This window comes from Hordeum vulgare, chromosome 5H, assembly GCF_904849725.1.
Source record: "Hordeum vulgare subsp. vulgare chromosome 5H, MorexV3_pseudomolecules_assembly, whole genome shotgun sequence".
In the NCBI taxonomy this organism is placed as follows: domain Eukaryota; kingdom Viridiplantae; phylum Streptophyta; class Magnoliopsida; order Poales; family Poaceae; genus Hordeum; species Hordeum vulgare.
In genome coordinates, this window is record NC_058522.1 from 164,211,002 (window position 1) to 164,225,917 (window position 14,916).

Sequence of the window (14,916 nt, forward strand, 5' to 3'; positions counted from 1 at the left end):
AGATCTAGCACACAAGCAAGCAAACAAAAAGACGAATGGAAAAAGAGCGAATAAAAAGGCAAATATTTTTGGTATTTTCTGAAAATTGTTTTAGAAGTGGGAGAGAGGAAAACGAGAGGCAAATGGAAAGTAAAGTAAAGGCAAGAGATGAGTTTGTGATGGGTACTTGGTAGGCGTGATCTTGCTATGTATCATCCCCGGCAACGGCGCCAGAAATCCTTCCTGCTACCTCTTGCGCTTATGTTGGTTTTCCCTTCAAGAGGAAAGTGTGATGCAGCAAAGTAGATAAGTATTTCCCTTAGTTTCTTGAGAACCAAGGTATCAATCCAGTAGGAGGAACAAAAAATGCGCCAATAGTAGTACCTACACAAAAAATCAAACACTTGCACCCAATGCTATAAAGGGGTTGTCAATCCCTTCAAAGTTATTTGCAAGGATGAGATCTAATAGAGATAGATATAAAAGATTGCGGAAACAAAAGTAAATAAATTGCAGGAAAGTATTTTTGGTATTTTTGCTACATAGATGTGAAAATATAATATGGAAAATAGACCCCGGGGCCATAGGTTTGACTAGAGGCTTCTCTCATAAAGGAAAATAATACGGTGGGTGAACAAATTACTATCGAGCAATTGATAGAAAAGCGAATAATTATGAAGATATCCAAGGCAATGATTATGCATATAGGCATCATGTCCGTGTCAAGTAGACCGATACGATTCTGCATCTACCACTATTACTCTACACATCGACCGACTCCTGCATGCATCTAGAGTATTAAGTTCATGAAGAACAGAGTAACACATTAAGTAAGATGACATGATGTAGAGAGATACACTCAAGCAATATGATGAAAACCCCATGTTTTTATCCTCGATGGCAACAATACAATACGTGCCTCACTACCCGTACTATGTCACTAGGTTAGGACACCGCAAGATTGAACCGAGAACTAAGCACTTCTCCCATTGCAAGAATTACCAATCTAGTTGGCCAAACCAAACCAATAATTCAAAGAGACTTGCAAAGATATGAAATCATGCATATAAGAATTCAGAAGAGACTCAAAGAACATTCATAGATAATCTGAAGATAAACTCACAATTCATTGGATCTCCACAAACACACCGCAAAAGAGTATTACATCGGATAGATCTCCATGAAGATCATGAAGAACATGGTATTGAAGATCAAAGAGAGAGAATAAGTCATCTAGCTACTAGCTATGGACCCGTAGGTCTGTGGTGAACTACTCACATATAATCGGAGGGGCAATAATGGAGTTGATGTAGATGCCCTCCATGATCAATTCCCTCTCCGGTAGATTACCGGAAAAGGCTCCCAAATTTGATCTCACGGGAACACAGGCTCCTGGCAGCGTAAAAGTATTTTTGTGGCTCCCTTTGGCGATACGGGAATATTTGGGAATTTATAGGCCAAAGAATAGGGGTAGGAGACCTACAAGGGGCCCACAAGCCAGGGGGCACGGCCACCCCCCCCCCCCAAGGGCGCGCCCTGCAGGCTTGTGGTCTCCCGGCAGATGCCCTGCCCCTACTCCAAGTCTGTTGCGTTTCTTCTGGTCCAAGAAAAATCAATTCGGAGATTTTATTTCGTTTGGACTCCGTTTAATATTCCTTACCTACAATACTCAAAAACGTGGAAAAACAAAAACTGGGGTCGAGATTAATAGGTTAGTCCCAAAAAATAATATAAAACAACATATAAATGCATATAAAACATCCAAAATAGATAATATAATAGCATGGAACAATCAAAAATTATATATACGTTGGAGACGTATCAAGAATCCCCAAGCTTAATTCCTGCTCGTCCTCGAGTAGGTAAATGATAAAAACAGAATTTTTGATGTGGAATATGATACGTCCATTTTGCTTCATGCTTTTATGTTGATATTTATCGCTTTATGGATTGTTATTACACTTCCTGGTACAATACTTATGCCTTTTCTCTCTTATTTTGCAAGGTTTACATGAAGAGGGGGAATGCCGTCAGCTGGAATTCTGGCCTGAAAAAGGAGCAAGTTTGAGATACCTATTCTGCGCAACTCCAAAAGCTGTGAAAATCAACGTGGAATTATTTTGTAATTTATGAAAAATATTTGCCGAAGAAGTACGAGAGGGGAGCCAGCAGGAGGCCACAAGCCTGCTAGGCTCAGCCTACCCCCCTGGTCGCGCCTAGGGGGCTTGTGGGCTCCCTGTTGGCCCTCTGGCCCCCCTCTTTTGCTATAAGGAGGGTTTTGTTCCGAAAAAAATCGAGAGGAGGCTTTCGGGACAAATCGCCACCGCCACGAGGCGGAACTTGAGCAGAACCAATCTAGAGCTCCGGCAGGGTCGTCCTGCCGGGGAAAACTTCCCTCCCGGAGGGGGAAATCGTCGCCATCGTCATCATCAACACTCCTCTCATCGGAGGGGACTCATCACCATCAACATCTTCATGAGCACCATCTCGTCTTCAAACCCTAGTTCATCTCTTGTAACCAATCTCCGTCTCGCGACTCCGATTGGTACTTGTAAGGTTGCTAGTAGTGTTAGTTACTCTTTGTAGTTGATGCTAGTTGGATTACTTGGTGGAAGATTATATGTTCAGATCCTTGATGCTATTCAATACCTCTCTGGTCATGAATATTATTATGCTTTGTGAGTAGTTACTTTTGTTCCTGAGGACATGGGATAAGTCATGCTATAAGTAGTCATGTGTATTTTGTATTCGTTCGATATTTTGATGTGTTGTATGTTGGGTCTCCTCTAGTGGTGTTATGTGAACGCCGACTACATAATAGTTCACCATTGTTTGGGCCTAGAGGAAGGCATTGTGAAGTAGTAAGTAGATGATGGGTTGCTAGAGTGACAGAAGCGTAAACCCTAGTTTATGCGTTGCTTCGCAAGGGGCTGATTTGGATCCACTAGTTTAATGCTATGGTTAGACTTTGTCTTAATTCTTCTTTCGTAGTTGCGGATGCTTGCAGGAGGGGTTAATCATAAGTGGGATGCTTGTCCAAGTAAGGGCAGTACCCAAGTGTCGGTCCACCCACATATCAAACTATCAAAGTAGCGAACGCGAATCATCTGAACATGATGAAAACTAGCTCGACGAAAATTCCCATGTGTACTCGGGAGCGTTTTACCTCCTATAAGAGTTTGTCCAGGCTTGTCCCTAGCTACAAAAGGGATTGGGCCATCTTGCTCCATCGTTGTTACTATTGTTACTTGCTACTTGCTACGAATCATCTTGTCACACAACTATCTGTTACCGATAATTTCAGTGCTTGCAGAGAATACCTTGCTGAAAACCACTTGTAAGATCCTTCTTCTCCTCGTTGGGTTCGACACTCTTACTTATCAAAAGGACTACGATAGATCCCCTATACTTGTGGGTCATCAATACTATTTTCTGGCACCGTTGCCGGGGAGTGAAGCGCCTTTGGTAAGTGGAATTTGGTAAGGAAACATTTATATAGTGTGCTGAAATTTACTGTCACTTGTCACTATGGAAACTAATCCTTTGAAGAGCTTGTTCGGGGTATCTTCACCTCGAACGGAAGCACAAGGAGTTGCTCCTAAACCTGCTGCACCTACTGAAAATATTTGCTATGAATTTCCTTCGGGTATGCTTGAGAAATTGCTGGCTAATCCTTTTACAAGAGATGGAACATCACATCCCAACTTGCATCTAATCTATGTAGATGAAGTTTGTGGTTTATTGAAGCTTGCAGGTTTGCCCGAGGATGAGGACAAGAAGAAGGTCTTTCCCTTATCTTTGAGGGATAAAGCATTGACATGGTATAGGCTATGCGATGATACTGGATCATGGAACTACAACCGGTTGAAATTGGAATTTCATCAAAAGTTTTATCCTATGCATCTAGTACATTGTGATCGGAATTATAATTATAATTTTTAGCCTCGTGACAGAGAAAGCATCGCTCAAGCTTGGGGAGGCTTAAATCAATGTTATATTCATGCCCCAACCATGAGCTCTCGAGAGAAATTATCATTCAGAACTTCTATGCTCGACTTTCTCATGATGATCGCACCATGCTTGACACTTCTTGTACCGGTTCTTTTATGAAGAGAGATATTGACTTAAAATGGAATTTATTGGAAAGAATTAAATGGAACTCTGAATATTGGGAGTTTGATGAAGGTAAGGAGTCAGGTATGAATTTCAAGTTTGATTGCGTTAAATCCTTTGCTGAAACAAATACTTTTTGTGATTTAGCGCTAAGTATGGACTTGACTCTGAGATAGTAGCTTCATTGTGTGAATCATTTGCTGCTCATATTGATATCCCTAAAGAGAAGTGGTTTAAATATCATCCTCCCTTAGAAGTCAATGTAGTTAAACCCAATCTAGTTGAAGAGAAAGTCATTGCTTATAATGATCCTATTGTTCCCAGTGCTTACATTGAGAAACCACCTTTCCCTGTTAAGACAAAGGATCGTTCTAAAGTTTCAACTGTGATACGTAGGGGATACATTAGAACACCTACACCCCCTGAGCAAATTAGAGTTGAACCTAGTATTGCTATTATCAAAGATCTCCTGTCCGACAATGTTGATGGCCATGATATTCACTTCTGTGAAGATGCTGCTAGAATTGCTAAACCACATGCTAGAGACAAACATAGGCATGTTTTTGGCATGCCTGTTGTTTGTGTTAAGATAGGAGATCATTGTTATCATGGTCTATGTGACGTGGGTGCTAGTGTTAGTGCAATACCTCAATCCTTATATGATGAAATTAAAGACGAGATTGCACCTGTTGAGATGGAACCTATTGATGTCACTATTCATCTTGTCAATAGAGATACTATCTGCCATGTGGGAATTGTTAGATATGTTGATGTCTTGTGTGGTAAAATGAAGTATCCTGCTGATTTCCTCATTCTTTCTACCACACAAGATAGCTTTTGTCCCATCATATTTGGCAGACCTTTTCTCAATACCGGCAATGCTCATATTGACTGTGAGAAGCAAACTGTCACTGTTGGCTTTGAAGGTGTGTCACATGAGTTCAATTTCTCCAAGTTTGGTAGACAACCTCATGAAAAAGAGTTGTCTAGTAAGGATGAAATTATTTCTCTAGCTTATATTGTTGTGCCTCCTACTGATCCTTTAGAGAAATACTTGCTTGAGCATGAAAATGATATGCATATGGATGAAAGGAATGAGATAGATAGAGTTATCTTTGAACAATATCCTATCCTTAAGAATAGCTTGCCTGTTGAACTGCCTGGAGATCCACCCCCACCAAAGGGTGATCCTGTGTTCGAGCTTAAACAGTTGCCTGATACTCTTAAGTATGCTTATCTAGATGAAAAATAGATATATCATGTTATTATTACTGCTAGCCTCTCAGAGCATGAAGAAAAGAAGTTACTAAAAACCCTGAGGAAGCACCGTGCTGCTATTGGATATACTCTTGATGATCTTAAGGGAATTAGTCCCACTCTATGCCAGCACAAGATTAAAACCGATCCTGATTCCAAACCAGTTGCTGATGATCAAAGGAGATTAAATCCTAAGATGAAAGAGGTAGTAAGAAAAGAAATACTAAAGCTCCTGGAAGCAGGTATTATCTATCCTGTTGCTCATAGTGATTGGGTGAGTCCGGTGCACTGCGTCCCTAAGAAGGGAGGTATTACCGTTGTCCCTAATGATAAGGATGAATTGATCCCACAGAGGATTATTACTGGCTATAGTATGGTGACCGATTTTAGGAAATTGAATAAAGCCACTAGGAAAGATCATTACCCTTTGCCTTTTATCGACCAAATGCTAGAAAGACTGTCTAAACACACACACTTCTGCTTTCTAGATGGTTATTCTGGTTTCTCCCAAATACCAGTTGCACAATGTGATCAGGAGAAAACCACTTTCCCTGCCCTTTCGGTACCTTTGCTTACAGACGTATGCCTTTTGGCTTATGTAATGCACCTGCTACCTTTCGAAGATGTATGATGGCTATATTCTCTGACTTTTGTGAAAAGATTGTTGATGTTTTCATGGATGACTTCTCCGTTTACGGGTCTTCTTTTGATGATTGCCTCAGCAACCTTGATCGAGTTTTGCAGAGATGTAAAGACACCAACCTTGTCTTGAATTGAGAGAAGTGCCACTTTATGGTTAATGAAGGCATCGTCTTAGGACATAAAATTTATGAAAGAGGTATTGAAGTCGATAAGGCTAAGTTGATGCGATGGACAAAATGCCATGCCCCATAGATATCAAAGGTATAAGAAGTTTCCCTGGTCATGTTGGTTTCTATAGAAGGTTCATTAAGGACTTTTCTAAGATTTCTAGGCCTCTTACAATCTCTTGCAAAAGGATATTCCTTTGGTTTTTGACAATGATTTTGAGGAAGCCTTCGAAATACTTAAAAAGGGCTTGATAACTGCGACTATTGTTCAACCATCTGATTGGAACTTACCTTTTGAAATCATGTGTGATGCTAGTGATTATGGTGTTGGTGTTGTCCTAGGACAACGAGTTGATAAGAAGTTGAATGTTATTCACTATGCTAGTAAAACTCTAGACAGTGCCCAAATAAATTATGCTACTACTGAAAAGGAATTTTTAGCTGTCGTGTTTGCGTGTGAAAAGTTCAGATCTTACATAGTTGATTCCAAAGTTACTATTCACACTGATCATGCTGCTATCAAGTACCTCATGGAAAATAAAGACGCTAAACCTAAACTTATCAGATGGGTTCTCTTGCTACAAGAATTTGATTTGCATGTTGTCGACTGGAAGGGTGTTGATAACGCAGTAGGAGATAACTTGTCTAGGTTGGAGAATGTTCTTGATGACCCACAACCTATTGAGTGTCGTCAATACTTCATGTAGTACACCGTGGTATGTTGATTATGCAAACTATATCGTTGCCAAATACATACCACCTAGTTTCACATACCAGCAAAAGCAGAAATTCTTCTTTGATTTGAGACATTACTTTTGGGATGATCCTCACCTTTATAAGGAAGGAGTAGATGGTGTTATTAGACGTTGTGTACCTGAACATGAACAGGGACAGATCCTACGGAAGTGTCACTCCAAGGCTTATGGAGGACACCATGCGGGAGATAGAACTGCACACAAGGTATTGCAATCAGGTTTCTATTGGCCTGCTCTCTTCAAGGATGCCCGTAAGTTTGTCTTATCTTGTGACGGATGTCAAAGAATAGGTAATATCGGTAAACGTCGGGAAATGCCTATGAATTATTCACTTGTCATTGAACAATTTGATGTTTGGGCTTTTGATTATATGGGACCTTTTCCAAAATCCAACGGGTATACTCATATCCTGGTTGTTGCTGATTACGTTACTAATTGGGTAGAAGCTATCCCGACTAGTAGTGTTGATCACAACACCTCTATCGGGATGCTTAAAGAAGTTATTTTCCCTAGATTTGGAGTCCCTAGATATCTAATGACTGACGGTGGTTCACATATCATTCATGGTGCTTCCCGTAAAACGCTTGCTAAGTACGATGTCAATCATAGAATTGCATCTCCCTATCACCCTCGGTCCAGTGGTCAAGTAGAGCTAAGTAATAGAGAGATTAAACTAATTTTGTAAAAGACTGTCAATAGGTCTAGAAAGAATTGGTCTAAGAAGCTCGATGATGCAGTGTGGGCTTATAGAACTGCTTATAAGAATCCCATGGGCATGTCTCCGTAAAAAATGGTTTACGGTAAAGCATGTCATTTACCTCTTGAGCTAGAGCATAAGGCTTATTGGGCAATCAAAGAGCTCAACTTTGATTTCAAACTTGCTGGTGAGAAGAGGTTATTTGATATTATCTCACTTGATGAATGGAGAGCTCGGGCATATGAAAATGCCAAGTTGTTCAAAGAAAAGGTTAAGAGGTGGCATGATAAACGGATACAAAAACGTGAGTTCAATGTAGGTGATTATTTCTTGCTATATAATTCTCGTTAAAGATTTTTTTGCAGTCAAGCTTCTCTCTAAATGGGAAGGTCATTACATTGTTGAGGAAGTATATCGTTCCGGTCCCATCAAGATCAACAACACGGAAGGTAATTTTCCGAGAGTGGTAAATGGGCAGAGAATCAAGCATTATATCTCAGGTACTCCCATAAATGTTGAAAGCAATATTATCAATACCATAACTCCGAAGGAGTACATGAGGGATATTTATCAGCCTATTTGAGACTCCGAAAACAAAGAGGTATGTGATTCGGTAAGTAAACCGACTCCAAAACTTTTCTAGTAGGAATTTTTCTCCGTTTTGGAATTTTTGAAAAAATAGAAAAATTTAAAGCAGTCCGGAAAGCGCACGAGGAGGCGACAAGCCTGCCAGGCGCGGGTCACCCCCCTGGCCATGCCTGGGGGGCTTGTGACCACCTCGTGTGCCTCCCGGACTCCGTTTTCTTGCGGAGTACTCCTTCTAGTCGGAAAAAAATCATTATATATTCTCCCGTAAGGTCTGACCCTTGTATCACGCAAATTTCCTCTGTTTTCGTTTCGAGCCTGTTTCTGCTGCAGATCTAGATTGCTATGACGTCCCCAAAAGCTCCGAAGGACAAGACCTTTGAGAAGGTCATCAATCCCTACCTCGCGGGGGTGCTGCAAGACCTTCAATCTATCGAGATGCGTGAGGGGATGCTGCACATCCGTGATGTTGAGGGGCCCAAGAAGACCGGAAGCATGGAGGCGAGGCTCAAAGCAATGGAGCAACAAGTCTTCAAGTGCCAAGGGATGGTGGAGCATGGACTCAACGCCAACCACATGATGATCACAGAGTTCACCAACAAGCACAAGATCGATGCCAATGACATCGAGAAGCACCTCTCCAGGCTCTATGACAGAATTGATCACCTCCATGCCCAGATCTATGACCTGCAAAACCAAAACTGTGAGTATGAGTATAGATTTAAATCAATACGGTTGGCTGCAGATTTGAGGATTCCGGAGACTCGGTCATCTTTCCATGATGGAGCACCTATGCCTTGGAAGATGGAGGATCAAACCCATGTTGCCACAACTCCACCACCATCACCATCGAAGGAAGATAATTAAGCATGGGTATGCGCAATCCCCTTGGCTTGTGCCAAGCTTGGGGGAGTTGCCCCGGTATCGTATCACCATCACATCTTTTGCCTTTACCTTTTCTTAGTTCGTTCCTTTTTGGTTTTATCTTTCTCTAGTAGGATAAAGTTCTTAGTGTTTTAGGCTTGAGTTGTGCTTTGTGTCACCCCCGATGTATTCGAGCTCGTGAGCCATATAATAAAGAGTGTCTTAGTTAAGGGCCTTGATTCATGCCATGATCTGAAAGAAAAGAATGATAAAAGAACAAAAGCATGAAAGATCATGTAATGATCTTATGGAAAGTGATGGCTTCACATATAAAAAGAATGTTGATTGAAACTTGTTGAGGATAGACAAACGCAGACCTTCGTCATTGTTGCAATTAATAGGAAGTGATAAAGAAGGAGAGGTTCACATATAAATATATCATCTTTGACACCATCTATGATTGTGAACACTCATTAAACTATTACATGCATAGAAGTACATGTTGAACAAGGAAGATAATATAACGAATTATGCTTGCTTGGTTCAGAATAATGATTATATGACAAGATATCCCTTAGCATGTGACGATTGCTTCCACCCATATCAGCCAAAACTCCCGCACTAAGTAGAGATACTACTTGTGCATCCATAAACCTTCAACCCAGTTTTGCCATGAGAGTCCACCATACCTACCTCTGGATTGAATAAGATCCCTCAAGTAAGTTGTCATCGGTGCAAGCAATAAAAATTGCTCCCTAATTATGTATGATCTATTAGTGTGTAGAAAATAAGCTTTGTATGAACCTGTGATGAGGAAGACATAAAAGCAACAGACTGCATAATAAAGTTCTTTATCACACGAGGCAATATAAAGTGACATTCCTTCACACTAAGAGGACACACATCCAAACTCAAAAGCGCATGACAACCTCTGCTTCCCTCTACGAAGGGCCTATCTTGTACCTTTACTTTTTGTCCCTAAAAGAGTCATGGTGATCTACACCAATTCCTTATTTTGCCTTTATCTTGGCTAACGTCATATGCTAGGGGAAGATCTATATTCATATGTCAACTTGGAAGTAAGTATTCATGAATTATTATTGTTGACATTACCCTTGAGGTAAGTAGTTGGGAGGCGAAACTATAAGCCCCTACCTTTCTCTGTGTCCGACTGAAACTTTGTTCTCATGAGTACCACACGAGTTGTAGCAATTGTAGAAGACAAAAGGACGATTGAGTATGTGGATTTGCTTTACAAGCTCTTATTTGACTCTTTCCGATGTTATGATAAATTGCAATTGCTTCAATGACTAAAGGCTATTGGTTGTTAATTCTCAATAAGGTTCTTGATCCTTACTTTACTTTGTGAAGGAATTATCAGTTTAGCGTGAGAGATGATATGATGATATTGCTGTTCTGACTATGATCATGATGCATGCATGTCCGTATCTTGTTTTGTCGACACCTCTCTCTCTAAACATGTGGGCATATTTATTGATCTCGGCTTCCGCTTGAGGACAAGCGAGGTCTAAGCTTGGGGGAGTTGATACGTCCACTTTGCTTCACGCTTTTATGTTGATATTTATCGCTTTATGGGCTGTTCTTACACTTCATGGTACAATACTTATAACTCTTCTCTCTTATTTTGCAAGGTTTACATGAAGAGGGAGAATGCCGGCAGCTAGAATTCTAGCCTGAAAAAGGAGCAAGTTTGAGATACCTATTCTGCACAACTCTAAAAGCCGTGAAAATAAACAAGGAATTATTTTGGAATTTATAAAAAATACTGGGCTGAAGAAGTACCAGAGGGGAGCCAGCAGGAGGCCACAAGCCTGCTAGGCGCGGCCTACCCCCCTGGTCGCGCCTAGGGGGCTTGTGGGCTCCCTGTTGGCCCTCTGGCCCCCTCTTTTGCTATAAGAAGGGTTTCGTTCCAGAAAAAATCAAGAGGAGGCTTTCGGGAGAAATCGCCGCCGCCACGAGGCGGAACTTGAGCAGAACCAATCTAGAGCTCCGGCAGGGTCGTCCTGCCGGGGAAAATTTCCCTCCCGGAGGGGGAAATCGTCGCCATCGTCATCACCAACACTCCTCTCATAGGAGGGGACTCATCACCATCAACATCTTCATCAGCACCATCTCATCTCCAAACCCTAGTTCATCTCTTGTAACCAATCTCCGTCTCGCGACTCCGATTGGTACTTGTAAGGTTGCTAGTAGTGTTAATTACTCTTTGTAGTTGATCCTAGTTGGATTACTTCGTGGAAGATTATATGTTCAGGTCCTTGATGCTATTCAATACCTCTCTGGTCATGAATATTATTATGCTTTGTGAGTAGTTACTTTTGTTCCTGAGGACATGGGATAAGTCATGTTATAAGTAGTCATGTGAATTTGGTGTTCGTTCGATATTTTGATGTGTTGTATGTTGGGTCTCCTCTAGTGGTGTTATGTGAACGCCGACTACATAACACTTCACCATTGTTTGGGCCTAGAGGAAGGAATTGGGAAGTAGTAAGTAGATGATGGGTTGCTAGAGTGACAGAAGCTTAAACCCTAGTTTATGCGTTGCTTCGCAAGGGGCTGATTCGGATCCACTAGTTTAATGCTATGGTTAGACTTTGTCTTAATTCTTCTTTCTTAGTTGCGGATGCTTGCAAGAGGGGTTAATCATAAGTGGGATGCTTGTCCAAGTAAGGGCACTACCCAAGCGCCGGTCCACCCACATATCAAACTATCAAAGTAGCGAACGTGAATCATATGAACATGATGAAAACTAGCTTGACAAAAATTCCCATGTGTCCTCGGGAGTGTTTTACCTCCTATAAGAGTTTGTCTAGGCTTGTCCCTAGCTACAAAAAGGATTGGGCCATCTTGGTACACCATTGTTACTATTGTTACTTGCTACTTTCTACGAATCATCTTGTCACACAACTATCTATTACCGATAATTTCAGTGCTGAAAACCACTTGTCAGATCCTTCTGCTCCTCGTTGGGTTCGACACTCTTACTTATCGAAAGGACTACGATAGATCCCCTATACTTGTGGGTCATCAGAATGCTACCTAACATATTTATCCATGTAATATTCTCTATTGTGGCATGAATATTCAGATCCATAAGATTCAAAACAAAAGTATAATATTAACATAAAAACAATAATACTTCAAGCATACTAAGAAGGTAATTTCTTCGAAATAACATGGTGTTAGAAAGTTATCCCTACAAAATCATATGGTCTGGCTATGCTCCATCTTCACCACACAAGGTATCTAAATCATTTACAACTCCAATGAAAATCAAGCAATTGTTTCACACTTTTTATGTTCTTAAATCTTTTCAACTCTCACGCAATACATGAGCGTGAGCCATGGATATAGCACTATAGGTGGAATAGAGTGTAGTGGAGGTTGCAAAAAAAGGAGAAGATAGTCTCAAATCAACTAGGCATATCAACGGGCTATGGAGATGCCCATCAATAGATATTAATGTGAGTGAGTAGGGATTTCCATGCAACAAATGCACTAGAGTTATAAGTGTATGAAAGCTAAAAAAGGAAACTAAGTGGTTGTGCAAAAGATGTAATTCCACTAGTTATATGAAAGTGACAAAATAGGAGACTCTCTATGAAGAACATGGTGCTACTTTGGATCACAAGTGTGGAAAAAGATAGTAGCTTTGTCCCTTCTCTCTTTCTCTCATTTTTTCTCTTTTTTTTGAATGGGCTTCTTTGACCTCTTTTATTTTTTGTGGGCTTCGCTGGCCCCTTTTATTTTTTTTTTGTAAAGTCCGGAGACTCATCCCAACTTGTGAGGGAATCATAGCTTCCATCATCCTTTTTCTCACACGGGACAATGCTCTAATAATGCAAATCATCAAACTTTTATTTACTCACAACTCAAGGATTACAACTCGATAACTTAGAACGAAGTATGACTCTATAAGCAATATGGAAGTGATGGTCATGTCATAAAAACGGGACGGTGGTGTTGCATGGAAATATATCTTGTAATGGCTATGAAAATGCCATAATAGGTAGATATGGTGTCTGTTTTGAGGAAAATATATGGTTGTTGTTTTGAGGAAGGTGGGTTTAATGTACCGGCGAAAGTTGTGCGGTACTAGAGAGGCTAGCAAAGGTGGAAGGGTGAGAGTGCGTATAATCCATGAACTCAACATTAGTCATAAATAACTCACATACTTATTGCAAAATCCTATTAGTTTTCGAAGCAAAGTATTAGACGCAAGCTCCTAAGGGAAGGTTTGCTAGGAGTTAACCATCGAGCGATCCCGACCTCCACAGAAAGGTTGATAATCATTAAACAAATCATGCTCCGACTTCATCACATAACGGTTCACCATACGTGCATGCTACGGGAATCACAAGCTTTAACACAAGTATTTTTTCTAATTCACAATTACTTACTAGCATGACTCTCATATTACAATCTTCATATCTCAAAACTATATGCAAGGAATCAAACTTCTCATCATATTCAATGCACTTAATATGAAAGTTTTTATTATATCCCTCTTGGATGCCTATTATATAGGGACTAAATTCATAACCTAAACCAATTACCATGCTGTTTAAAGAACTCTCAGAAAATATAAGTGAGGTACGAGAGTTTAAATTTCCATAAAACACCACACCGTCGTGCTCTAAAGGATATAAGTGAAGCACTAGAGCAACATTGCCTAGCTCAAAAGATATAAGTGAAGCACAAAGAGTATTCTAACAAATTCATGATTCAGCGTGTCTCTCTAAAAATATGTGTGCAGCAAGGATGATTGTGGCAAACTAAAAATAAAGACTCGTATCATACAAGACGCTCCAAGCAAAACACATATCATGTGGTGAATAAAAATATAGCCTCAAGTAAATTTACCGATCGATTGAAGACGAAAGAGGGGATGCCTTCCAGGGCATCCCCAAGCTTAGGCTCTTTGGTATCCTTGAATATGGCTTGGGGTGCCTTGGACATCCCCAAGCTTAGGCTCCTGCCACTTGTTATTCCATAGTCCATCTAATCTTTACCCAAAACTTGGAAACTTCACAACACAAAACTCAACTAGAAAACTGATGAGATCCGTTAGTATACGAAAAATAAATCCCCACTTTAGGTACTGTTGTGAACCCATTATTTATTTATATTGATGTTATATTTACTGTATTCCAACTTCTCCATTGTTCATACCCCTCGATACAACCCATAGATTCATTAAAATAAGCAAACAACACAAAGAAAACAGAATCTGTCAAAAACAGAACAGTCTGTAGTAATCTGTTTACTTCGAATACTTTTGTAACTCCAAAACTTCTGAAAAATTAAGATAATCTGGGAAATGTGTAAACCAATCTTGTGTAAACAATTCATATTAAAAGAACGTCTAGTGAATTTGTAAAATTCCTGGACTGAGAGCGAAAGTTTCTCTTTTACAGCAAAATCAACTTGCAAACAAATAAAACTAATTAAAACAAGAAAACACAATTATTACAGAGGTAATAATGTGTGCATCAATCAAAAATAAAGAAAAAACAAAAGCAAAACAAATAAAATTGGGTTGCCTCCCAACAAGCATTATTGTTTAACGCCCCTAGCTAGGCATAATGCAATAGATCTAGGTATTGTCATAGTAGTAAAGGAGATTATCAATGCTCTTCTAATACTCCCTTCTTTCAGCAGAAAGTTTCCTTTGTGGCAAGCAAAAGTAATCAAATGGGATGAATTGAATAGGATAAGGATCATTAAGATCAAGTGCGGGAGGAATAGGTTCCTCCTTCGGCCCTCTATAGTGTATGCTCAATTCATCATTGTAGGCTTTCCTTTAGCGAAAGGTCATAATTCTATCTCTTAGTAT